Raw genomic sequence first — 27,530 nt, 5'->3', positions numbered from 1 at the left:
ACTTTAGGGTAACCAAATGTAGATGAGTGGAGAAGGAAATGGCACCCCACTCCAGTGTTCTTGCCTGGAGAATTCTGTGGACAGAGGAGCCTGGTGGGCTGCTGTTCATGGGGTCGCACAGAGTCGGACATGACTGAAGCGACTTAGCATGCATGCATGCATTGGAGAAGGAAATGGCAACCCACTCCAGTGTTCTTGCCTGGAGAATCCCAGGGACAGAGGAGCCTGGTGGGCTGCTGTCTATGGGGTCGCACAGAGTTGGACACGACTGAAGCGACTTAGCAGCAGCAGCAGCAGCAGTGTAGATGAGAAAGTTTCTCTTTATAAAAGTATTTCTATGAATAAAATAAAAAAGAAACAATAGGATCAGAAAAGTACCATTTAAAACCTCTCTAGTGAGAAGACATTATCTAGATAATCATCAATGGCTGCTAAGATTAGTTGAAAAAGAGATAGCCTTACATTATATCTGGAGGCACATACTACCACCTGTGAGGTTTTCCTGCCAAATTTTAAACATGAATCCAATTTAGTTTCTAGATCTGCCAACTTATAAGCAATACAAGGGATAGAGATACACATTACATGACACAATGGGAAAGCATTTAGCAGACTGTGGAAAATACTACAGGACAAATAACTTGGCTACTTCAATAAATAAATAGCAAGGAGTGGAGAAAAGAGGGGGACCAAGTGGACCTGTTTGTCTAGGACTTTCCTTGTTTAGTACTGAAAGCCCAGCATCCTGGGAACTCCCTCAGTCCTTGGCAAATTAGATGTTTGCTCACCCTCTGCAGCAGAGGAGGGGGTGGAAGTGGGCTAGGGAGGAGGACCCCATAGATTAAAAGAGGCTTATGAAGCAGACATGTGGACTTCATTTGGCTCTTCTTTAAATAAAAATTGTGGAGGGAAAGACAAGATGAATATTTGATGATATTAAGGAATTGTTTTGATTTCTTTTTAGGTATGGTTATGATATGATCTGGAGAAGGTGATGGCACCCCACTCCAATACTCTTGCCTGGAAAATCCCATGGACGGAGGAGCCTGGTAGGCTCCAGTCCATGGGGTCGCAAAGAGTTGGACACGACTGAGCGACTTCACTTTCACTTTTCACTTTCATGCATTAGAGAAGGAAATGGCAACCCACTCCAGTGTTCTTGCCTGGAGAATCCCAGGGACTGGGGAGCCTGGTGGGTTGCCGTCTATGGAGTCGCACAGAGTCGGACACAACTGAAGTGACTTAGCAGCAGCAGCAGCAGCATGATATGATCATGCTTTTTTAAAAAAAAAAAAAAAAAAAGAGTTATCTTTTAGAGATACATGCTGAAATATTTATATATAAAATGGCATGATGTTTAGGATTTCTTTCTATATAATATTGTGGTTCAGAACAAAGGTTTAGATGGAATTAGGCCACCTGAGTTGACAGTGGTTATAGCTAGGCGATGAGACAATGGGGATTTTTCATGCTATTTTCTCTTGTTTTGTAAATGTTTGAAATTTTCTGACATGTCAACATGCAAACCAACAAATCAAAAGTTCCCTCTGATGGCTTCCCTTTATACTCAGAAGACAGATCACACACTCTTGCATGGCCCTCAGGAGTTCTGAGTGGTCTGCCTCCTACACCCAGGCTCCTGCCCCACACTGGCCTTCCAGACTTCCTCACTGTCTCCTCTGCCCTGGTGTTTGTTTTTCTCTTTGTCTGAGGCTCCACCCCAGACTTCACCTGCTATAGCCCTTTGCTCAACTCCTACTCCTTCCTTAATTGTATTAATCATGCCTTTTATCTCAGTTCAGTTCAGTCACTCAGTCGTGGTTTGCCGTTCCCTTCTCCAGTAGACCACATTTTGTCAGAACTCTCCACCATGACCTGTCTGTCTTGGGTGGCCCTATATGGCATGGCTCATAGTTTCATTGAGTTAGACAAGGCTGTGGTCCATGTGATTAGATTGGTTAGCTTTCTGTGACTGTAATTTTCAGTCTGTTTGCCTCTGATGGAGAAGGATAAGAGGCTTATGGAAGCTTCCTGATGGGAGAGACTGACTGAGGGGGAAACTGGGTCTTGTTCTGATGGGCGGGGCCATGCTCAGTAAGTCTTTAATCCAATTTTCTGTTGATGGGTGGACCTGTGTTCCCTGCTATTTACCTGGAGCCAACTATGGAATTCCAGTTGAGCTATTTCAAATCCTAAAAGATGATGCTGTGAACGTGCTGCACTCAATATGCCAGCAAATTTGGAAAATAGCAGTGGCCACAGGACAGGAAAAGGTCAGTTTTCATTCCAATCCCAAAGAAAGGCAATGCCAAAGAATGCTCAAATTACTGCACAATTTCACTCATCTCACACACTACTAAACTAATGCTCAAAATTCTCCAAGCCAGTCTTCAATAATACATGAACCGTGAACTTCCAGATGTTCAAGCTGGTTTTAGAAAAGGCAGAGGAACCAGAGATCAAATTGCCAACATCCGCTGGATCATCAAAAAGGCAAGAGAGTTCCAGAAAAACATCTATTTCTGTTTTATTGACTATGCCAAAGCCTTTGACTGTGTGGATCACCACAAACTGTGGAAAATTCTGAAAGAGATGGGAATAACAGACCACCAGACCTGCCTCTTGAGAAACCTGTATGCAGGTCAGGAAGCAACAGTTAGAACTGGACATGGAACAACAGACTGGTTCCAAATAGAAAAAGGAGTACGTCAAGGCTGTATATTGTCACCCTGTTTATTTAACTTATATGCAGAGTACATCATGAGAAACGCTGGGCTGGAAGAAACACAAGCTGGAATCAAGATTGCTGGGAGAAATTTCAATAACCTCAGATATGCAGATGACACCACCCTTATGGCAGAAAGTGAAGAAGAACTAAAGAGCCTCTTGATGAAAGTGAAAGTGGAGAGTGAAAAAGGTGGCTTAAAACTCAACATTCAGAAAACTAAGATCATGGCATCTGGTCTCATCTCTTCATGGCACATAGATGGGGAAACAGTGGAAACAGTGTCAGACTTTATTTTTTTGGGCTCCAAAATCACTGCAGATGGTGATGGCAGCCATGAAATTAAAAGACACTTGCTCCTTGGAAGGAAAGTTTTGACCAACCTAGACAGCATATTAAAAAACAGAGACATTAACTTTGCCAACAAAGGTCCATCTAGTCAAAGCTGTGGTTTTCACAGTAGTCATGTATGGATGTGAGAGTTGTACTATAAAGAAAGCTGAGCGCCAAAGAATTGATGCTTTTGAACTGTGGTGTCGGAGAAGACTCTTGAGAGTCCCTTGGACTGCAAGGAGATCCAACCAGTCCATCCTAAAGGAGATCAGTCCTGAGTGTTCATTGGAAGGACTGATGTTGAAGCTGAAACTCCAATACTTTGGCCACCTCATGAAAAGGGTTGACTCATTGGAAAAGACCCTGATGCTGGGAAAGATTGAAGGAGGGAGGAGAAGGGGACAACAGAAGATGAGACGGTTGGATGGCATCACCGACTCAATGGACATGAGTTTGAGGTAGCTCTGGGAGTTGGTGATGGACAGGGAGGCCTGGTGTGCTGCAGTCCAGGGGGTTGCAGAGTCAGACACGACTAAGTGACTGAACTGAACTGAAACTATGGTGGAGGTAATGAAGATAATGGTGACCTCTTTCAAAAGATCCCATGTATGTACTGCTACACTCAGTGCCCCCAGCCCATCAGCAGGCCACCACCAGCCCACGCCTCCACTGCAGACTCCCGGACACTCACAGGCAAGCCTGGCTCAGTCTCTTGTGGGGTCACTGCTCCTTCCTCCTGGGTCCTGGTGCACAAGGTTCTGTTTGTTCCCTCCAAGAGTCTATTTCCCAGTCCTGTGTAAGTTCAGGCAGCTCTATGGTGGGGTTAACTGATATTATAAGTCAACTTAAATAATTTAAAAAATCCATTTAACACATATCAGATCAGATCAGATCAGTTGCTCAGTTGTGTCCGACTCTTTGTGACCCCATGAATCGCAGCACCCCAGGCCTCCCTGTCCATCACCAACTCCCTGAGTTCACTCAGACTCACGTCCATCGAGTCAGTGATGCCATCCAGCCATCTCATCCTCTGTTGTCCCCTTCTCCTCTTGCCCCCAATCCCTCCCAGCATCAGAGTCTTTTCCAATGAGTCAACTCTTTGCATGAGGTGGCCAAAGTACTGGAGTTTCAGCTTTAGCATCATTCCTTCCAAAGAAATCCCAGGGCTGATCTCCTTCAGAATGGACTGGTTGGATCTCCTTGCAGTCCAAGGAACTCTCAAGAGTTTTCTCCGACACCACAGTTCAAAAGCATCAATTCTTCGGCGCTCAGCCTTCTTCACAGTCCAGCTCTCACATCCATACATGACCACAGGAAAAACCATAGCCTTGACTAGACGAACCTTTGTTGGCAAAGTAATGTCTCTGCTTTTCAATATGCTATGTAGGTTGGTCATAACTTTCCTTCTAAGGAGTAAGTGTCTTTTAATTTCATGGCTGCATTCACCATCTGCAGTGATTTTGGAGCCCCCAAATATGAAGTCTGACACTGTTTCCACTGTTTCCCCATCTATTTCCCATGAAGTGATGGTACCAGATGCCATGATCTTCATTTTCTGAATGTTGAGTTTTAAGCCAACTTTTTCACTCTCTACTTTCACTTTCATCATGAGGCTTTTGAGTTCCTCTTCACTTTCTGCCATAAGGGTGGTGTCATCTGCATATCTGAGGTTATTGAAATTTCTCCCAGCAATCTTGATTCCAGCTTGTGTTTCTTCCAGCCCAGCGTTTCTCATGATGTACTCTGCATATAAGTTAAATAAACAGGGTGACAATATACAGCCTTGACGTACTCCTTTTCCTATTTGGAACCAGTCTGTTGTTCCATGTCCAGTTCTAACTGTTGCTTCCTGACCTGCATACAAATTTCTCAAGAGGCAGATCAGGTGGCCTGGTATTCCCATCTCTTTCCGAATTTTCCACAGTTTGTGGTGATCCACACAGTTAAAGGCTTTGGCATAGTCAATAAAGCAGAAATAGATGTTTTTCTGGAACTCTCTTGCTTTTTCGATGATCCAGCGGATGTTGGCAATTTGATCTCTGGTTCCTCTGCCTTTTCTAAAACCAGCTTGAACATCTGGAAGTTCACGGTTCATGTATTGTTGAAGACTGGCTTGGAGAATTTTGAGCATTAGTTTAGTAGTGTGTGAGATGAGTGCAATTGTGCGGTAGTTTGAGCATTCTTTGGCATTGCCTTTCTTTGGGATTGGAATGAACTCTGACCTTTTCCAGTCCTGTGGCCACTGCTGAGTTTTCCAAATTTGCTGGCATATTGAGTGCAGCACTTTCACAGCATCATCTTTCAGGATTTGGAATAGCTCAGCTGGAATCCTATCACCTCCACTAGCTTTGTTCATAGTGATGCTTTCTAAGGCCCACTTGACTTCATATTCCAGGATGTCTGGCTCTAGGTCAGTGATCACACCATCATGATTATCTGGGTTGTGAACATCTTTTTTGTACAGTTCTTCTGTGTATTCTTGCCATCTCTTCTTAATATCTTCTGCTTCTGTTAGGTCCATACCATTTCTGTCCTTTATCAAGCCCATCTTTGCATGAAATGTTCCTTTGGTATCTCTGATTTTCTTGAAGAGAACTCTAGTCTTTCCCATTCTGTTGTTTCCCTCTATTTCTTTGCACTGATCACTGAAGAAGGCTTTTTTATCTCTTCTTGCTATTCTTTGGAACTCTGCATTCAGATGTTTATATCGTTCCTTTTCTCCTTTGCTTTTCGCTTCTCTTCTTTTCAAAGCTATTTTTAAGGCCTCCCCAGACAACCATTTTGCTTTTTTGCATTTCTTTTCCATGGGGATGGTCTTGATCCCTGTCTCCTGTACAATGTCACGAACCTCATTCCATAGTTCATCAGGCACTCTATCAGATCTAGGCCCTTAAATCTATTTCTCACTTCCACTGTATAATCATAAGGGATTTGATTTAGGTCATACCTGAATGGTCTAGTGGTTTTCCCTGCTTTCTTCAATTTAAGTCTGAATTTGGCAATAAGGAGTTCATGGTCTGAGCCACAGTCAGCTCCTGGTCTTGTTTTTGCTGACTGTATAGAGCTTCTCCATCTTTGACTGCAAAGAATATAATCTGTCTGATTTCGGTGTTGACCATCTGGTGATGTCCATGTATAGAGTCTTCTCTTGTGTTGTTGGAAGAGGGTGTTTGTTATGACCAGTGCATTTTCTTGGAAAAACTCTATTAGTCTTTGCCCTGCTTCATTGCATATTCCAAGGCCAAATTTGCCTATTACTCCAGGTGTTTCTTGACTTCCTACTTTTGCATTCCAGTCCCCTATAATGAAAAGGACATCTTTTTTGGATGTTAGTTCTAAAAGGTCTTGTATGTCTTCATAGAACCATTCAACTTCAGCTTCTTCAGCGTTACTGGTTGGGGCATAGACTTGGATTACTGTGATATTGAATGGCTTGCCTTGGAAACAAACAGAGATCATTCTGTCATTTTTGAGATTGCGTCCAAGTACTGCATTTCGGACTCTTTGGTGACCATGATGGCTACTCCATTTCTTCTCAGGGATTCCTGCCCGCAGTAGTAGATATAATGGTCATCTGAGTTAAATTCACCCATTTCAGTTCATTTGAGTTCGCTGATTCCTAGAATGTCGACATTCACTCTTGCCATCTCTTGTTTGACCACTTCCAATTTGCCTTGATTCATGGACCTGACATTCCAGGTTCCTATGCAATATTGCTCTCTATAGCATCGGACCTTGCTTCTATCACCAGTCACATCCACAGCTGGGTATTCTTTTTACTTTAGCTCCATCCCTTCATTCTTTCTGGAATTATTTCTCCACTGATCTCCAGTGGCATATTGGGGCACCTACTGACCTGGGGAGTTTCTCTTTCAGTATCCTATCATTTTGCCTTTTCATACTGTTCATGGGGTTCTCAAGGCAAGAATACTGAAGTGGTTTGCCATTCCCTTCTCCAGTGGACCACATTCTGTCAAATCTCTCCACTATGGCCCGCCCATCTTGGGTTGCCCCACAGGCATGGCTTAGTTTCATTGAGTTAGACAAGGCTGTGGTCCTAGTGTGATTAGATTGGCTAGTTTTCTGTGAGTATGGTTTCAGTGTGTTTGCCCACATAAACAACCAAGAAATCGTATTTCCACTTTAAGTATGAGAAAACTAGTTACATGGCTGGTAAGTACTGAAACTGGGATTCAGAACCTAAAAATGTTTGCTATCTCCCCAAGGTCTTAATCTCTGGATCAAGTCCCATCAATCAGAGATCATCCCTTCTCTCTCCTGACATTTGGAAAAAGAAAAACTTCCATGATGTGCTCCTAAGCTCCCTGCAGAACACTCTCCCTTTTCCTGAACCTCCATTTATTCAAGCAGCAAATGGGGCTTATTCTCACTTACTTCACAAATAGTTACTGCATGAATACTGTACAGCAGTTACCAGGGCTACAGGGATCAAGGGATTAACAGAGTAGCCTGGGTTCCTACTCTCAAGTACAGGCAGAAAGTGAAAGTGAAGTCTCTCAGTCGTGTCCGACTCTTTGGGACCCCATGCACTGTAGCCTACCAGGGTCCTCCATCCATGGAATTTTCCAGGCAAGAGTACTGGAGTGGGTTGCCATTTCTTTCTCCAGGGGATCTTCCTGACCCAGCGATTGAACCCAGGTCTCCTGCACTGCAGGCAGACGCTTTACAGTCTGAGCCACCAGGGAAGTTCCAGGCAGAAATAAACAATAAATAAATACACATGTGGTAATGCTTTAGTGTAGGATTAATGAATGCTCTGAAGTGAAGTTATGGATTATACTGCATATAAAGATATTATAAACTATTGGCCATATTTTCCTGTGCTGTACATTACATCCTTACATCTTATTCATTTTATTTTTTTATTGGTGTGTAATTGCTTTACAAAGTTATGTTAGTTTCTGCTGTACAACAGAGTGAATCGGCTATATGTGTACATATATCCCCTCCCTCTTGGGCCTCCCTGCCACCCCATCCCACCCCTCTAAGTCATCACAGAGTGCCAAGCTAAGCTCCCTTTGCTATACAGCATCTTCTCACTAGCCATCTATTTCACACATGGTAGTGTATACATGTCAAAGCTACCCTGCCTTTCTCCCTCCTGTGTTAAAGTGGAAATATTATTGCAAATGAATGAGTTAATGCCAGGAGCATTCTTAACATAGTTCCTGGCACGTGGTAGGTGCTTAATGGATGGTGGTTTTTATTGCTAAGAATGGTATCTGCTACCCTGTTTGTTTTCTTCTTGGGTTGTTAAAAAAATGTAGGGAAGGCAAGCCTAGCATACCTTTATTGGTCAAAACACAATTGGAATATGGTATCCTAAATCTAAGGCATCCCAGGTGGTGTAGAGATAAAGAATCCACCTGCCAATGCAGGAGATGCAGGTTTGACCCCTGGGTTGGGAAGATCCCCTGGAGAAGGAAATGGCAAACCTCTCCAATATTCTTGCCTGGAGAATCCCATGGACTGAGGAGCCTGGCGGGCTACAGTCCACACGGTCACAAGAGTTGGACACGACTGATCACATGTATGTACCCAGATATTCTAATCTATTTATTAATATGATCCAGGGCAGGGCCTTCTAGATGGCAGGCAGTCTAGAAACCACATTATGTAAGAGATGGTTGGGACACATTGGGAGAGCTTACCCCCCAAAATAAGACCTGTAGGAGAACTATAGATGACTTAGTAGATAATGTATGATCAAGTATAAAAAATAGTAGATATATTTGGGGAAATCCTCAAAGGGGAGGCCAGGGCTCATAACTTACCTGGGCAGATGCTTAGAATCTGCCCTGATACAGAGGGGCTGTCTCCAGCAGAGTACATCTGTCTGAGGCAGCATTATGTCTGTCTGAACCTGTACTGCACTTCTTGGGTCCAACATTCCGTTCAGTTCAGTTCTGCCGCTCAGTCGTGTCTGACTCTCTGCAACCCCATGGACTGCAGCACACCAGGCCTCCCTGTCTATCACCAACTCCCGGAGTTTACCCAAACTCATGTCCACTGAGTCCGTGATGCCATCCAACCATCTCATCCTCTGTTGTCCCCTTCTCCTCCCACCTTCAGTCTTTCACAGCATCAAGGTCTTTTCAAACGAGTCAGCTCTTCGCATCAGGTTATAACAGCATTGAATGAGTATTTGTCTCATAAAGCAGAGAAGCAGACCTGGACAACCACTTAATGATTCCAAGGTCTTTTGCAACCCAACCTAAACTTTCTGTGCTTCTCCCTCAATCCAACCAGCTTTAGAGTATATTCAACTCTCTTTTGCTGTTGTTTAGTCGCTAAGTCTTGTCTGACTCTTTGCGACCCCACAGACTGTAGCCCGCCAGGGTCCTCTGTCCATGGGATTTCCCAGGCAAGAATACTGGAGTGTGCCATTTCCTTTTTGACCCAGGGATTGAACTCACATCTTTTGTGTTTCCTGTATTCACAGGTGGATTCTTCACTGCTGAGCCACCAGAGGACTCAGTTAATTACATGTTTAAGCTCATTAAATTTTTTTCACTGAAAGAATTCAGTAAATATGGGCTACTCTAAGATAAACATCACTAACTGTGTTCTCCTATGCAGTATCTTAAAACTACAAACACAGGAAACCTCTGAAATTGACTAATGATATTTGGGATTCATGAGACATTGTCTCACATAAGTAATTGTCAAGGAACAAATGGAAATATAAGGCTGTCAAAATTGTAAGGGGTTTATATGGTCATTAGTTTAACTTCATATGATACTTGGATCCCTTCTGTACATCCCTGCCAAATGGACATTCAGCCTGTGCTTGAACATCTTTGGTGATGAGAAATGCATCTCCCTTGAAAAGAGATATAGCCCTGAATTTGAGAGCATGGACATTAGGGCAATCGAGACCCTAGATTCAAATCCCAGTACCACTTCTTACGAGCTAGCTCTCTGCCTTTTGGAAGTTATTTGGGTCTTCACTTTCTCATTTGCAAAGTGGGAAAATAATGCGGCTTATGTCATAGAGTGAGTATGAAATATAAAATGGTTATGCCATTGTTTGGCACTTGGCAAACTTCCAAAAATGGTAGTTCTTTTGTTTATTGAGGCAGAACTATTTACTAGATTGACTATTAGAAAAATTTCCTTCTACAGTTGAAGTTTTTCTTCTTTGTTTTGGAAGATCAAATAGGTGTAGAATCTAATGCCATCTTTACCTGACTGGTAGTGGCTTTCTGGAGACCAGTGCTCATAATATTGTAAGGCTTTCTCTAGCAGAAAAGAAAGACAAGATGACTTAGTGATGTCAGGTTTGATGCAAGAATTGGGAAATGAGGGAGGCAGAAATTTTGTGAATGAAAACATCTGGGCAGTTCATTGGATAGTTCTATTTTCCTCCTCAGGATCCTTCAAAATGTTTCTGTTCTCTCATGTCCCCCTAATTCTTCTCATCTCATGAGCCCAGCATCCAAAACTTATATTTTTCCTATTCTTTTGCTAACTGCCTGTGCTCACATCAATGATGCCCCTCCCATTCAGAGAGCAGGAACAAGTGCTGAGAATCTGTCAAAAAGCCCTTGCTTTTTAAACAATTCATCAAATGCAACAGTGACTTATTGAAAGCACAATATGAGTAAGGAGAGGCTGGTCTCAACTTTGACGTAACAGAGTGACAATTAAGCTTCGACTAAGGAAACACAAAGCTCTAAAGCAAGGCTCAAGCTCTGAAAACAGAAAGCTTCAGGTCTTTGGTGTGGGGACAACAGTGTGACTTGCCTTAATAGTCCCCGACGGCTTCATTATATGATATCAGAGAACAATAATTGGCACACATAAGGTTGCCTCATTTACCAGGAAAACAATACATTAAAATCACTGTACTCTGTTAAAGGAAGCAGGGAGGTCTACAGTGCTCTTTACGAAGGTTATCAACAATTAATTAAAATAAGAAAATACTATTGCTAAAAAGATTCTGAAAATTTTATTATGTGAAACACCCCATTCATTGAACATACTGCATAATTAGAAATGCTTTTTAACCTCAATCACATTTAGGTGGCATGTTTAAAAGCAGAGATTATTCAGTGCGGTAGAGAGATTATAAATTAAATAGATAAGAAATAAATATGAGGGCAGGGGATGAAGAGTTCATTAGGCGAAAGAGTAGATATTGATTTTATTTTCTTTCTACAGGCGTTTACCAACTGCTTTTTGTAAGTCAGACACTGTACTGGGGCCCTAGTGATGCTAAAGGAATGAGATGTGGTCACTTGCTCAGAAAGTCCTTGGTCTAGCAGGAGAAACATAACAATAACTATAGCACAACTGAAGGAAAATAATTCTGCCTGGCAAAAGATGAAGAGTATGGCAGGCAAAGCTAAGAGGAGACGTAATACTTGAATAGCATATTGAAGAATAAGTAGGAAATTGCTATTTTCCAGAAATGCAAAGGGAGAAGTATCTTAAGAAGTCATAATATTTTCTGTTGTTTAGCAACCCCTATGCTATATCATCATAGAAGGAATAGAGGGCTCAAAATGAGTTTTGCTGGGAAAAAATGAATTTGGAGAATTCTTATAGGAAGGAAGGAAATATTAGAAGGAAGTCTGAACTCAAAGGAGAGAGAAAACCTAAAATGTTTAAATACAAGGAAAGGCTGGAGAGGAAGTTGAATTTACATGGTGGAGCAAAGTATGTGCTTACACCAAGTCAGGAGAACCACATTTTAGTGGGGCTGTAGCCCTGACCACTATGATCTGATTTGGGTGTGAGCTTTACCATATATTTCAAGTCACAGCCACCTAGTTACTTCTTCAGACTTTTAATAAGGGGCTGAACCAGCTTGCAATCGAATTTCCTTCTAGATCTAAAATGTCCCCATGCCCTGCAAGACTAGGGAGCTAGGAAAGACAGAACCTGGAACACAGTAGGTGCTCCCTAAATTCAAAGGAATGAACTACAGCCTTTCTTTGAGGAACTGGAGGGAACGTGTGCCATCTTGTAAAAAGAATTCAAATGGCATTAGACGAATGTCTGATTTTGCAAGTGGCTGGTATTCTGTAAGTGGACTGGGGCTGGAACTCAAACAGAGGTGACTGGCAATGAGATGATGACACTAGAGATACAGTAAAAGGGAAATACCCGAGGATCTGTTGCCCTAGGAATGGCAAGAGAGAAGAGATCAAATATTGGTAGGAATGTCAACATTTGGGAATGCTGTTGTGGGACTTAAACGGCTTAACCTGTGGTATCGTGTTCAATTCTCTATATTGAAACTGTGAGCCTGATCCATGTCCTTGGGGAGTTGGGCTAGATTGACCTCATATGTGATGATCAAGTGTTCTGTAAATAGTCAAGGAGGATGAGGAGCCACATATCCATCTTGTCCTGAAGAAAACTCATGAGACTCAGACGGGAGGCCGGGGAAGGCTATTACACACCTAATGGAGAGCATTAAACTTAATGCCAGCCACTAGCCCTTCTAATCCTTCTGATTGTATTTTATATTCTCCTTAACAATTTCCACAACACCTTGGTAAAAACCTTATTTGACTGGTCCATGGGGATCAGTGTGTCATGGGGAGAGTCCTAGGAAACCAGTAACGATCTACAGATCTGCAGTTTTGCAACAACACTCGGCATACCACTGTCTGAAGCTTCCGCAGTTTTCAGAGGCAATGGTCTTGTCACGGATGGGTTCCCAGAGATCTGAGCAGGAAGAAGTCATAGTGCAGAAAGGCACCTCAGTGTGAGGAAACGGGTGCCTTGAGGAACTTCTCATCTTACTGTTATCACAGAGGCTTTGAGGGCATAGCAGTTAAGTAAGGGTGCAAATACCAAGGTGGAAGTGAGTAGCAATTATCCCTGAGCATGGCACTTTCCCATAGGTACCTATAACAAGTTTGTGAAGAAGGAATTTGATTCACATCAAGCTCTTTGATAAGTGATATTGTCTCAACAGGTTATTATATAAAAAAACCAAAAAAGTTAGAAGTACTCATATTGTCACTGCTTTCTATTAACGAATAGGATGAGTAAAAATAATGTTTCCATTCTACCTACCAAAAATGACCACTTGATATTTTGCTGTAAATCTTTTATGAGTTCTGTCTCTCTGTCTCTCTATTTTGTGTATATATGTAGGGTCATTCTGTATATATTAGTCTGAAACTATGGATATTGAAGATATGTTTATATATTGATAGATACAAATGTATAATATTTAAAAAATTGCTACATAACATTCTACAGTGTATATCATAATTTCAATCAGTGGTCTACTAGTGGACTTTTGTTTATTTTTTAAAAATTTTGTTGTAAACATGCTGCAACAAAAATCCACTTGTATGCTAGTTATGCTTTCAATTCTGTAGGCTGAGTCCTAAAAAACGAGCTAGAAGCTCAAAGGCTATAGAAATTAAAAATTTTTAATAAACTTTTCAAAAGAAGTTGGGTCATTTAACATTCCCAATATCAGTATTTGAGAGTTCTTATTTTTGTTACCTCTGGCATCACTTGAAATGATGACACTCAAATTTTTACATTTTTACCAAATTGACAGCTGAAAACTAGTAACTCATTAGTGATATAGTTTGTAATTCCCTGACAGCTAGAAGGTTGAACATTTTCTGTGTTTACTGTATATTTGTATTTTCTTTTCTTCTAATTGCCCATTCATATATGTTGCTCATATTTGTGTTATTTTATTTTGAATTAATTTTTAGGAACTCATTATATGTTCCATATTAACCCTTTATTGACTTTTTCTTCTGAAGACAAGTGACCTTCAAAGAAATGTTTAAGAAACAAAACTGTTTATTCAAAGAAACTCTCATGCTAAAGCTCAATACATGCCATGAAGTGGGGCTGCAGAATATGGTCTTTAAATAGTGCTGCTGCTGCTAAGTCGCTTCAGTCGTGTCGGGCTCTGTGCGACCCCATAGACGGCAGCCCGCCAGGCTCCCCTGTCCCTGGGATTCTCCAGGCAAGAACACTGGAGTGGGTTGCCATTTCCTTCTCCAATGCATGAAAGTGAAAAGTGGAAGTGAAGTCGCTCAGTCGTGTCCAACCCTCAGCGACCCCATGGACTACAGCCTTCCAGGCTCCTCCATCCATGGCATTTTCCAGGCAAGAGTACTGGAGTGGGGTGCCATTGCCTTCTCCGCTTTAAATACTATTGCCCACTAAAAATACATCAGAATTCTTTGGAAAATTGGCTAATTCCAGATCTGGGACACAAGAGGTACAAGAAGCACCTAGGACTTCTTGACATACTAGAGAAAATTTATCAAAGACTACAAATGTTCAGGAGCCAATCTGAGTCAGCTCCTGCTGGAAAAAATGTGAAAATGTTAGAATAAAAAGGAAATTAACTGCAATGAATTAAAACACATCAAATGGTTAGAATTTTAAACCATGAGGTTTAAAATATACTTTAGAAACCTTTGATTGGTGCAAAAAAACAACTAGTTGTAAAAACTTAGTTTATTTATCAATAAAGAAATCGGTCCTTCATCCCACCTTTCCTGTACCTCAGGGTAATCACAAAGGTGAGAAGTCCTCAGCTGACAAATACAGTTATTAAAGATTAGAATATTACCAGTTGTACAAGGGATCAAGTGCAATGACTTCTGATGGATTCTCTTGCTGCTGCTGCTGCTGCTAAGTGGCTTCAGTTGTGTCGGACTCTGTGCGACCGCATAGACGGCAGCCCACCAGGCTCCCCCGTCCCTGGGATTCTCCAGGCAAGAACACTGGAGTGGGTTGCCATTTCCTTCTCCAATGCATGAAAATGAAAAGTGAAAGTGAAGTTGCCCAGTCGTGTCCGACTCTTCGCGACCCCATGGACTGCAGTCTACAGGCTCCTCCGTCCGTGGGATTTTCCAGGCAAAAGTACTGGAGTGGGGTGCCATTGCCTTCTCCGGATGAATTCTCATAGTGGTTCATAAGTCTGAACCCCTAATGAAATAAGGATCTGGGCAATGACCAAACATGGCTATAAATACCACAAAGAGCTCAATATTAACCAGATATTAAATGCCTCCTGATAAACCTCTGCAATATTCTTGCCAAGAAAATCAGAACTAACTGAGAAAATCTCTCACTATAGTGACCATATTACAGGAAATACAGGGGCCAGAGATGTAACATGTAAACTGATATCATGGGGATGATATCAGCAAAACTCAGACTGTAGAATAAAAGACATGGTTACTGTAGCGAGGGGGAGAGGAAATGATCTTTAGAGCAAATGAGACTAGAGAGACCTATCAACTAATTTCAATATATGGACCTTATTTTGATCTTGATTTGAATGCATACACTTAAAAATATGAGAGAGTTGGGCGAACACCAACACTGACTGTAAATTTAATGATATTACAAAATTAACATTAGCTTTTTAGGTAGGATCATGATTATTTTTTAAAATGACTATTTATATCTTAGAGATGCCCACTGACAATATATATTTACAGATGAAATGATATGCTGCCTGGGATTTGCTTCAAAGTTATCTGGGTGATGAGGGTGATAGTGAAGATGAAAGAAAACTGCCCGTGTGTTAACAACTGTTGAAACAAGGTGAGAGATATTTGGAGGTTCATTATACTACTCTCTCTACTTTCACATATGCTTTAAAATGTCTATAATGATAGCTGGTTGTCTTGTTAACACAGAGTTGGGGTGTGCAATACTCTGCTGGCTCAGCCCTCATCCTCACATGCACTGAGACACATGGAAAATCTCTGGGGTGCCACCAGGGCAAAGGTTCTTGAGAGCACGGATTTTTGTTCCTTTTCATCCCTGAAGAACCCTCAGTGTTTAGAACAGTGCTTGGCACACAGTAGGTCCTCAGCATTTTGTGGCATGGATGAACACTTCTCACGTGGCCATGACAGATGTTAGGTTAGTGTCATCAGATTCTCTGGGGGCACAGGTTACACCACAGAGGACTGGACACAAGCCTCCAAGATTTTGTCCATCTTGGACCTTCTGGAGGCTATGGGTGTAAACGAATCCACAAGTTCATGGCTTAGTTACAAAACCAGAATGTCAGAGATCTGTCTCACATCACAAGCTAAGCCTTGCCAGCCTCATGGGCCATATGGCAAGGCTGGCCTAACTCACCAGGTCCACAGAGGTCCCCAAACCAGAGGCTTCTATATTAGCAACCACCTGGAGGTGTGTTAAAAAGGAGCACAATTGTGCCATTTGCAGAGACGTGGATGGACCTAGAGTTGGTTCTACAGAGTGAAGTCAGAAAGAGAAAAACAAGTATCATACATTTAATGCATATATGTGGAATCTAGAGAAATGGCACAGATGAACCTATCCACAAAGCAGATATAGAGACACAGATGTAGAGAACAAATGTGTGGACGCCGATGTGGGTAAGAGAGAGTGGGATGAACTGGGAGATTGGGATTGACATATATACAGTACTGTGTAGAAAGTAGATAACTAATGAAAACCTACTATATAGCTCAGCAAATTGTACTCGGTGCTGTGTGGTGACCTAATAGGAAGAAAATCCAAAAAGAGTGGATATATGTATACATATAGCTGATTCACTCTGCTCTACAGTAGAAATTAACACAACATTGTAAAGCAACTATATTCCTATCAAACTTTTTTTTTAAATAAACTATGAGCTCCAAAATCACTGCAGATGGTGACTGCAGCCATGAAATTAAAAGATGCTTACTCCTTGGAAGAAAAGCTACGACCAACCTACATAGCATATTGAAAAGCAGAGACATTACTTTGCCAACAAAGGTCCGTCTAGTCAAGGCTGTGGTTTTTCCAGTGGTCATGTATGGATGTGAGAGTTGGACTGTGAAGAAGGCTGAGTGCCGAAGAATTGATGCTTTTGCACTGTGGTGTTGGAGAAGACTCTTGAGAGTCCCTTGGACTGCAAGGAGATCCAACCAGTCCATTCTGAAGGAGATCAGCCCTGGGATTTCTTTGGAAGGAATGATGCTAAAGCTGAAACTCCAGTACCGTGGCCACCTCATGAGAAGAGTTGACTCATTGGAAAAGACTCTGATGCTGGGAGGGATTGTGGGCAGGAGGAGAAGGGGCCGACAGAGGATGAGATGGCTGGTTGGCATCACCAACTCGATGAACATGAGTTTGAGTGAACTCGGGGAGTTGGTGATGGACAGGGAGGCCTGGTGTGCTCTGATTCCTGGGGTCGCAAAGAGTCGGACATGACTGAGAGACTGAACTGAACTGAACTGAACTCATGGGCTCCTGGGCTCCACCTTCTGAAATTCAGGTTCCCATCTGCCAGCACAGGACCCAGGCAAACGATTATACAACAAAACCCCACAGGTGATTGTGAAGGCTATAAGCGCTGTTACCCAGATTATCTCCTCAGCCCCAACCTGCCCCGTAGCTTTCAGAGCTGTGGTCCAGTAACAGCACTCCTATAGTGTCTCCCTCTTGGCAGGAGGCTGAGTGGCCCTGTCTTCTAGGGTGCTGAGAAGTCTACTGTGGACACACGGGCAGAGTTCCAGGTTCATCACCCTCCTCCTCCTGGCTCTGCAGCTCATCTCAGCTCAGTGTTTGTTTTCTGATGTTGAAACATTTTGCTTTTATGGGCAGTCACTCCTCCTTCTCAGTAGGCAACCCTCTTGCCCTAGAGATGAATTGTCCTGCTTCTTTGTTTTTAACTAGTAATTTACTAGTTTCTGGAGGTGGGGCTTCCTGCGGTTGCCGTTACTCTCTGGGCCAGTGCTTGCAATTTATATTCTCCCCGCAAGTTACCTGGGAGATGAGCCACCTCCCTAGCTTAGAAGAAGTCTGGTTGATTCTTCCCGGCCTTGACCAACTTCTGCTTTCCTAGTCTATAACCTTATTGATTAATCAAAACTATTGCTTACAGCTGCTGCTTAATGGATGATGGCTCTGGAGTTTTTCTGAATACAATTATTTATTGCTTTATTGATGTGCTACTTATTACTCTGTTAAGTACCATAGGGTGTTTAATTATGTGAAAGGGAAGTGCAAAGGCAGTTGCTGAAAGCTGGAGTTAAAGAGGCCCAGTACCTGAGTTCCTGACAATATGTCGTAAAACAGCTTTAAAACACATGCACACACAACGGACAGACCTTGTTCCAAAGTTTAACGAGCTTGGAAACAGAACGGGCTTGGGGAGCTGCCTTGCCACTTTGCCGTCTGTTATTAGCCATAGCACAAGCAATGAAATCTTGATATTTTAAATAAAAAGGAGACTCTTTTTTTTGCAGGGGCTGGTGCTTTCATGCCTTTTCTATTTATTGCTGTTGATTGATGAGTCTGTGCTAAAGGGCACAGCTAGAAGAATAGCCGATGGGACTGAAAAATGACTTCTGTTAGAATGGGGTAGGGGCCCCAAATGCCCACAGGTTCCATGGACTGGAATCTCCTTTTTGGTAGGTAGTCAATTCTTGCCATTCCTGAAGGCAGTCATATTGATCCAGGAGAAACTTTAAAAAGAAATGCAAGGGGTGAACTGTTAAAGCACTTATTGAATTTTGCATCTGTCCTGTCCCTGACAGTGGGGATGAATTCCCTGGCATGGCGTCAACAAGTTTAATGCCTCAGAGACCTTGGTGAAGGTATGCCCTGTTTGAGTAAGCTCCTTACTGCTAAGTCCAAGTCCTGAACTGACAAAGAAAGAGAAAGTTCCATTATTTTAATTCTTTAGATTGGAGGTTTTCAAGTTAAGCTCTGAGGCATCCTAAGATTCTTTATTTCAAAGATGGGCAGTCTCAATCATCATGTGGTAAGCTGAGGCAGCAAGATCTTTGGGCAAAACATTTGGGTTGGGGCCCTGGTGGACAGCCTTACTGACCCCAGCACCTCTTCCCTCCTCTTGCGAGGCGAAGTCTTCCTCACTCTGCCCTAGGAATCTCACCTGTTGTGGGAAGGCTCACAGTTTTGATTTAGGGAAGAGAAACGACCTTTCTTTTTCTATTCCCCTGTAAAATCAGGAATAGATAATAAATTAATATCTCAGGAATCGATGGCATCACAGAGACAAGCCTGTATGTATGCTTCATCACTCAGCTGTGTCCGATCCTTTGTGATCTCATGGACTATCACCTGCCAGGCTCCTCTGTCCATGGGATTTCCCAGGCAAGAATACTGGAGCAGATTGCCATTTTCTACTCCAGGAGATCTTCCCAATCCAGGGAGTGAACCCACAAGTATGGATGCATAATAAATAATTTGTATGATGGGTTACACTGTGTTACAAAGAGCTCCCAGCCTGGAGTAAGAAGGTGTTGAAATTATACTTCTGCCACTTTTCAGTTTCGTGACTGTGGATCAGCCACTTAATTTCTCTGAAACTTGCTTTCTTATTAACAAAATGGTAGCTGTACACAAGCTTGTGGTGGCTATTAGTTAAGACAATAGATTTTAAAAGTCCAGCCTTGTCCCTGATACATGGTGACTGAGCAAATATTAATGTTCACTTTTTCCAGATAATATATGTAATATTTGTTCTTTTAAATAAGAAAAAAATAGAGACCCCTTTTTGACTTTTAATGTAGTCCTTCTTAGAATTTTTGTTCCATGTTGAATATTATAGAGGCTGTATACTCATTAAGTAAGGTTAAGTAAAAGTTCAGGATTATAACATTGTACATAAAACATAATGTTTTTTGAAAGTATATTTTTACAAACATATATTTACTAAAAGTTTTAAAAATATTTGTGAAATTGGGATCAAATATTGTATGCAGTTGCATATCCTACTTTTTAAATACAGTTTTATCATGACAGGCTCATTTAGCAAAGATTTGTTTTGTTTTGGAACTTTAAACTCTGTTCCCAAGAATTCCCGGGAACTAAGTTTGCTCAAGTACATTTTTTTAAAAGTTGTTTACAATACTTAAAAGCCCAGATTTGTCCTATGTAATAGAAAATGTCTGAAAGAAAATGGGTACTTTTCCATCACTAGGATTCAAACCTGCAGAGATAGCAGAGCACCAGGAATGAGTGTTTCATTCCTAGCATTGGGCAGTCCGGATTTGAATTACAGCTCTTCTACGTACTAGCTCTAACTTGACCTTGGAAAAGCTCTTCAACCTCTTTGAGCTCCAGTTTCACATTTGTAAAAGAGGAAGCTAATGGCACATAACCCAGAAGGATGCTGAGGAATGGTGGATGTAACCTCCAGGCACTGTCTGGCACAGAGTAAGTGCTCAGTAAATGAACAGTAGACTAGCAAGTATTATTTGATTCTTAGATTCTCTTCAAGTGAGCTCATTGAGATGCAAGGGACGGAACTAATCACAAAGAGGACTAGCTACTTAAATTCATTCTTGTTGCCTTGGCTGAATTCTTCTGGAAGACTTAGCAATACCATAAAATAAGAGCATTTGGAGAGTGGTGGTCATGACTTTGTCTTCTCTTGTTGAATATGCTCCGTCCAGTGACTCTCAATGCTCTGTTGCAAAACTTTTTTCCCTCAAGATGCTAAACATTAAAAAATACATATTATTAATTAGATTTTCTTTATTTTGTCTCTATTATAGCTACATGTTGATGGTATCAAAATATCATGATGTTACAGAAAATCAGTGTTATAGGGTGGTTACCTTCTCTTTGGCTTCAGGCAGACCTGGGCTACAGTTCTGCATAACATGGGCAAGTATCTAAGCCTCAGTGTTATCAACTGTGAAATAGGGATAATAAAAGGCACTCCTTTTTGTATCTGCTACCATGATTAGCACGTACTCAATGCTCAGACAGGCTGATGGAATCATCCCCAGGCTAAGTTTTAGGCATTATCTCCTGGTGTGTTGTGCATGAGACTCCCCTTGCCTGCCCTTTTCAGACAGGTCCACTGTGATGCCTGGCTACATGACTTCACTGGTTCAATGGTTCCAGTATAAATTCTAATCTTCATTCATCTAGAGTCTTCATAAACACTCCATCCTAAATGTGAGCCACAAGATCCACGTGGGCAAGTGCCTGCTGGACACTCTCATGCCCACCCTGACTGCCTGGCTGAGCACTGATGACTCAAACCAAATTTTCTCTCTGTGTAGCTCCGAGAGGTCTCTACACAATCTACAGCCTAATCCAAACACAAATCAGATTTGGGGGCATTTGGAGAAGTGGAGAGGCACTCTCCTACACTGGAAGGATGATTTATGATTTCAAAGTCCTTTCCTGCTCGGAAGTGAGATGGCATGCATAAAGGACTGTGCAAATGCTCAAGTACTCAATAAGTCTGACTTAGTCCTCTTATGATGTCCTCTTAGGATCTCACTCTCACGGGAACAAAGAGCAAAAAATTTTTGTCTCCACTTCCGAGATGGGGATGTCCTGTAGCAGAGAGGTTAAGTGACTGGCTTGACGTTACTGGGTTGGCTGAAAATTTCATTTGGGTTTTTCCTTCACATCTTATGGAAAAAAAACCTGAACAATGTTTTTGGCTAACCCAATATATGAATAGTTGGTGGCACAAGTGGGATTTGAAGTCAGAGAACTGACTCTTGAATCATTATATTAGCACTGAGTACTTACCATGTGTCAATTACTGTACCTAGTCTTTTATCACTTACTTCTCCAGTTTTATACCATATGATACTATGAAACAGGCAATTTATATATGGAGCCACAGAGACTAAGGGAAGTAATTTGCTCAAGTTTTTACAACTAGAAAGTGATGGAAGTGATATTTAAACTTTTGTCTGTCTGATAGCAAGCCTGAGCCCATATTATATAGCTTCTAAAGCAAAGTGTTAACTGTTCAATATTAAATATTGCATAAACCATATATATGCAGTTTTAAAACAGTTAACTGATGTCTTATTCTGTCCTTCCTTTCTTCATTTAACAAACATCGATTAAGCCCCTATGATGTTTTAGCTACTATACTAGACACAACAAAGAACTGCAGTTAAACGTCTCAGAAGTCATTGCCGATATTTAGACACTTCTGTTAGAATACTTCCAATAGTGCCTCACTCTGATGACACTTGAGCATGCCAGCCTGGTTTCCAATTCCCAGCTCCTGCATTGTGCGGCTTGAGAGCTTCCTTTGGCTACCCAAAACCTGCTTTGTCTGCCTAATTGGTCAGCTGCAGGTAACCCGGAATTAATGCCTCTCAGGAACAACTTCATCCAGAGACTGATGGCAGCTGGTATATAAACACCCCGGCTCCATCTCTCCGGTGGGATAATTCTGAGGTGTGTGTTCTACACTGGCTTCCAGAGTTTTCCATGGAATTAAGCTCCAGGTGCTGACTTGTAGCTGGCTTGGGTTGGCCAAAAAGCTGGTTAGGTTTTCCCATAACATCAAATGGAAGAACCCAAATGACTTTTTTGGCCAACTCAATACATCTCCTATCAGTTGCCCTTCCCATCCTGCCTCGTTTTCCTGCTCCCTATCTGGTGTTTCTTTTGCCTCCCCAAATGTCTTGGGGTCTACTTTTGAGGCAACCCCAAGTGAGACTGGGTTCCTAAGGGTTCTTATATCTTATCATGACTGGATGTTTGGATTCTCATGAAGGCAGGTAGTTAGATTTAAACTGCCTTAGGAGTTCATTCTTGGGCTAGTAGTGGTTTATCAGTGGGCTCCAACCAGTTTGGTACCAGGGACCAGTTTCATGGAAGACAGTTTTCCCACAGACCAGGGGCATCGGGGATGGTTTTGGGGAGATTCAATACATTACAGTTATTGTGCACTTTATTTCTGTTGTTATGTAAAGTCCAGCTCAGATCATCAGGCATTGATCCTGGCGACTGGGAACCCCTGGTTCAATTCATTCTTACCATAACTTATGTGGGGTTGTTGAGAGCTATCACCTACACGATCCTAGACTCTTAGTGGCTATCAAAAAAAGATAATGTACCAAACTTTCTCCTGAGAGGAAATGTTCTTATCTTGCAGGAATTTACTTTGTGAGGCCCCTGGAACAAAGGATACTTAGGGAACAAGGTAATTGAATATGGTATTATTTTCGTTTTCTTGAATCTTTCTGTTTCAAAGGATATGCTTATTGCTCTTGTTGTGAATGGAATACATCCTGAACTCACGAAGGGTTTGGGTGGGCTTTACCGGACAAGTCTGAATGGGAAACCTGGGAGCCATCCTTAATCTCCTTAGAGAGCATTTTCATTTTGCTGTCCAACAAAAGTTTACTGAACCTTTATGGGGCTGACCCCCAGGCTAAGCAATGTGGAATACTGACAAACACACAAAATGGATAAAATGCACAGTTCCATCTAAAAATTCTCAGGTCTGGGACAGCAATGGAAATGCCACCACCACCCTCCCACCCTCACCCTTTCAGAGCTCATTTGGATGGTAATACATTGTGTCCTGGAGAACAATCAGAAAACCAAAATGACTTGGTAAATTTGCTTGATTTTAAAAATATAATCTCAGGGAGGGGAAATAGTCTGTCTACGAGACAAATGGTTACCAATCTTAAAATAGTTCTTGCTTTATTTTTACCCAGCCAACAAACATTCTCTTTTAGAGTCTTAACCTGATTTCCCAGAGTTGCCTGGCCTATCTTTCTCCTCTAATTTTAATGTTCTACTCAAGTCTTTAAGGTCTCAGTTGGTTAATGTTTAATGCGTTCCACAACCAGTGTTTGATGTTTATACTTTATTGGGCTAGCCAAATTTGTAGAGCAAATTAAAAGTGTGCGGGTCTTTGGCAAGCCACATTGAGATGTGTGTTGTGTTGCTCAGAAACCATCTCCTTGTTCTATACTGCATGCCCCAAATAGTTTCAATTAACTGTTCTCTGTTCTTGGCAATATATGCAGTTTTCTGCATGGCTTTTGGGGAGCAATTAACTTCCTAGATTTATAAACATCATACCCTCATACCCTTTCAGAAAGCAAGTCACAGCCGAGAGTACCACTTCTATGTGAAGTGAGAGTGTCAGCAACAGGTAACCTATTAAGCCAGATTGACCAAAGACCATAAAAACGTGCACTTGAGAGGGAGTGGGGGAAGCTGGGAGGGGAAGATGGGGGGCAGGGCGGGGGAGGAGGGAGTAAGAACTGAAGAGCTGATATTTTTGTTCAAGCAGAAACACACGCATAATTTGAAGAAATCATACAAATATAATCACACACAGATTAGGCAGGGCCATTACTACAATCACCTGAAGAAATATATTATTTCTCTTACTCACGGGTTTAATTTCAGTCTCTTATTTTGAACTAACTGAGCAGTGTGGTGTCATACAATGGACAGGGTGGGGGAAACCAAAGCTTGGAATCTCCAGCCTGCTAGCTCAGGTCTCCTGTTGCAGTGTTGCCCTTAACCTCGCTGGGCATTAACTACACCAGAAGAGCATTGGCTATGATCACTGGAGTGGCTCCCACTTCAGGTATTTTTGGGATGTGATCCCATCTTTAGTCTCGTTTTTAGTCATAAAATGCCTGGGGAATGGGACGTGGGGCTTACACTAATCCTTTATTTTTAAGGTTTTTTTTTTTTTTTTTTGATGTGGACCATTTTTTAGACTCTTTATTGAATTTGTTACAATATTGCTTTGGTTTTAGATTTTGGCTTTTTGGTCACCAGGCATGTCCCAGACCAGGGATTGAACCTCCACTCCTGGCATTGGAAAGTGAAGTCTCAACCACTGGACCACCAGGGAAGCCCCTACACCAGTCTTCTTAAAGGACACAAGTTTCACAAATAATTGCCCCAAAGATGACAACTTTAATTTTTTTCAAAGTGTGCCTTGATTGTGGCCAGCTATTAGCAATTCTTCTCTTCATGTTTTTAAGCCAATATTCTCTTTCAGCTTTGCTGAGGGACCTCAGTTTGACCCAGTTTGAGAAGATGTTAAGAAGGTTCTGGTATGTAATCAGCAGATGAAAACAAGGAATCCCCAAACTGCAGGGTCATTGATGGACCGGGGGCGGGGGGGAGGGGGGTGGAGGGGGTGCGGTGGGGGAGGCCTCAGATTTCCCCTGGGGTCAGATTTCCTCTGTCTCCTCAAGGCTGCAAAGAGTCAGGCCAGGTCTGTAGCGATAGCTGCTTTCCTGGCACATCAGCAGTGGCTGAACACTAATGTGTTTAACAGTTGGACTTATTTTTAATCTACTGTATTAGGAGCACAAATTTAATCAAGAACAAAATGTTACCAATGTTGTTTTTTTTGTTCCCGCTTATGCATATATCCTTAACACTGTTTTGTATTCTCTTGTGATAGAAAGCTCTCCATCTGATACGACTTATTTCATAACATTAGTTTTTTTTTTTTTTTAAGTGCAAGTATATGTGGAGGAAAAAAAAGAGAAACAAGGAGCTGAATTTTCACTCAATGCAGCCCCCCTCGCTTAAAGAAATAACTGCAGTACAGATTTTAACAATTAACATTCCTGCAGTGGATGTCGTTATGGATGGAGCTAATAAATGTTTTCAAACACTCCTCTGCTCAAATACACCGTTCAGCTTATTTTCTGTCATTTGATGGCATGGGTGGGTTGAGACATTCCTCTAAGCTTTTTTTTTTCCTTCCAAGTCTAAGAAAGAGATCTTATCTTCCTACCCACCCTCACTCACCCCCTTCCTCTGCCCTTCCCTCTCAGCACCTACTTCACTGAAACCTGACTTGCAGGTCAGCGGGCTGGTAACAGATTAATTTTACTCTGTGAGGAACACCAAGCATTTTGGCCAGGAAACATGAGAACCCTGTTATAATATTACCGTTTTTCTAAATTAAATATTAGGAAAAATTAAACCAAATTGTGGCACAAAGTGCAATGGAAAATATTTCTCTTCCAAACACTCCTCTGTGATAAATGCCTGTGTAAGTGAAAGCACAATAAATATGCCCTACATTAAAAACCTAGATTATTCAGGTTTTAAGACTTATAGCTAAAAGTGGTTTAATGTTTCATGCCTAATAATAGATTACTCCTATCACATTTCTAACCTTTATTTCTCCTAGCTTTGAAGTCCAGCCATATAAAGGTTGTTTGTAGAACCACACGAAAGTTAAAGCAAATATTACTTAGAATGATTCATACCGGCAAGAATTTGCAATGAAGGCAGAGGTGTTTTTTTTTTTTTGGTGTGTATGTGTGTCTGAATCAAAGGAAATGAAATGTTTGTAATATTTTTTGGTTGATAAATTTATTAAAACATTTTAGAGGCTTGTAGTAGAGACACAGCTGACATAAACAAACTGACTGGAAACAGATTATATTCTGCTCTGTGGGGGAGGTGGAATTTAAAGGGGGAAAAATTCCCTGGATTTCAAAAATTGCCACCAGGTCACAGCAATACTTAATTAACTGAATACATTAACGGAAAGCTATAATGTAGATGCTAAAAAAAAGTGAGTGAGGGAGAGCAGTCAAGTTCATTTAATCCTCTGTTTTTTGCTTACAGATTAGCCTTTCAGAATGAGCAACCTAATTTTTTTTTTAAAGGATACATTTACCTTCAAGAGCTTTTCATAGCAAAACATTTTGCATGGTTGCAAAAGAAATTAATTTGTTGCCAGTTGCTCCATACTGGCAGGAATTCTGAATAAAGAATGTAAGCAATCTATCTTTGTTTGCAAGATATAATTAATCTGGCAGTTAAAATTCTTTGGAAACATTCTGATGACTTATGTGGAAAAGTAGCGCAGCATTTTCAAAGAAAACTCAGAACTGTATGCAGGGGAAGATAAAAGATATATGAAGTATTTGTTCTAAGCAATACTATTCATTTAAAGATCATAATGTAACCCCACCCTAGCAATTATTGTGAAAAACAAGACAAATCTCTGTCTATAGCTTTCTGACACAGTCTTGATTTGAGAAACAAAATAAGCACATTACTGTTATAGTCTAATAGACTGCAAGCTGTTTTATTAGAGTCAGCTGAATCCTGTTTTGCATAAAAAAGAACTCTGTTTGCTATCAAGAACACATTTACATTAATATGACTTTGACAAAGTAAAATAAAATCGCATTAAGATGATGTAAGTAGATAAGACAATGAAATCTCTGTGAGAGAGTTTTGGCATACACTAATTACAGTCAAGTCCCTGCAGGAAAAGAACATATTTTTACACCAACTATCCATGTGTTTGAAAATGTAGAGAGCCCAAAATGCAATCCTTGGTTTAGGTATTTCCTGAATACATTGTGCTTCTGAGGTAGATTTTTTTTTTTAAAGGAGCCTGCCTGATAAATAACACTTTCAGTTACTATAATACAAGCAAGTTTCTTTCTGAATACCAGCCTGTAATCATCCTGATTATTTTAAGGGACTTTCCAATATAGGACAGCTGAAAACAAGGTTTTAGATTACATGGTAATTTAGGAATGCATGAAAAGCTAAGCAGTTACCATAATAGGGTTCTGGATAAACTTCATGGTTTTTAGAGCAAAACATAACAACATATGTTTTGTGATTTGTTTCAATGATTTTTCTATATTTTTTTCTGTTCAGGTTCTATCAAAATATTTGGAGACCTCCTCTGTACAGCGTTTTTATAACCTTATTTTGA

General features: G+C 41.3%; 1 long non-coding RNA gene across 4 annotated transcripts in view; it reads left to right on the top strand.

Moving 5' to 3' along the window:
- Positions 1–25,749, top strand: part of LOC129641815 (uncharacterized) — a 67,709-nt gene extending 41,960 nt beyond the window's left edge. For 2 of the 4 annotated variants that reach the window (XR_008709464.1, XR_008709465.1), the window contains exons 3-6: positions 22,944–22,991; positions 23,901–23,957; positions 24,577–24,879; positions 25,293–25,749. This is a non-coding gene — a long non-coding RNA (uncharacterized LOC129641815). Of the gene's footprint in view, positions 1–15,532; positions 15,632–22,943; positions 22,992–23,900; positions 23,958–24,043; positions 24,402–24,576; positions 24,880–25,292 lie in introns of those variants that run through there. The other 2 variants (XR_008709466.1, XR_008709463.1) reach the window with 2 other exon arrangements.
- The last annotated feature ends 1,781 nt before the right edge of the window (positions 25,750–27,530 follow it).

The sequence above is a fragment of the Bubalus kerabau genome, chromosome 1 (assembly GCF_029407905.1).
Source record: "Bubalus kerabau isolate K-KA32 ecotype Philippines breed swamp buffalo chromosome 1, PCC_UOA_SB_1v2, whole genome shotgun sequence".
In the NCBI taxonomy this organism is placed as follows: Eukaryota; Metazoa; Chordata; class Mammalia; order Artiodactyla; family Bovidae; genus Bubalus; species Bubalus kerabau.
Note: the sequence above shows the minus strand (reverse complement) of the source record. Positions and strands in the feature narration are given on the sequence as shown.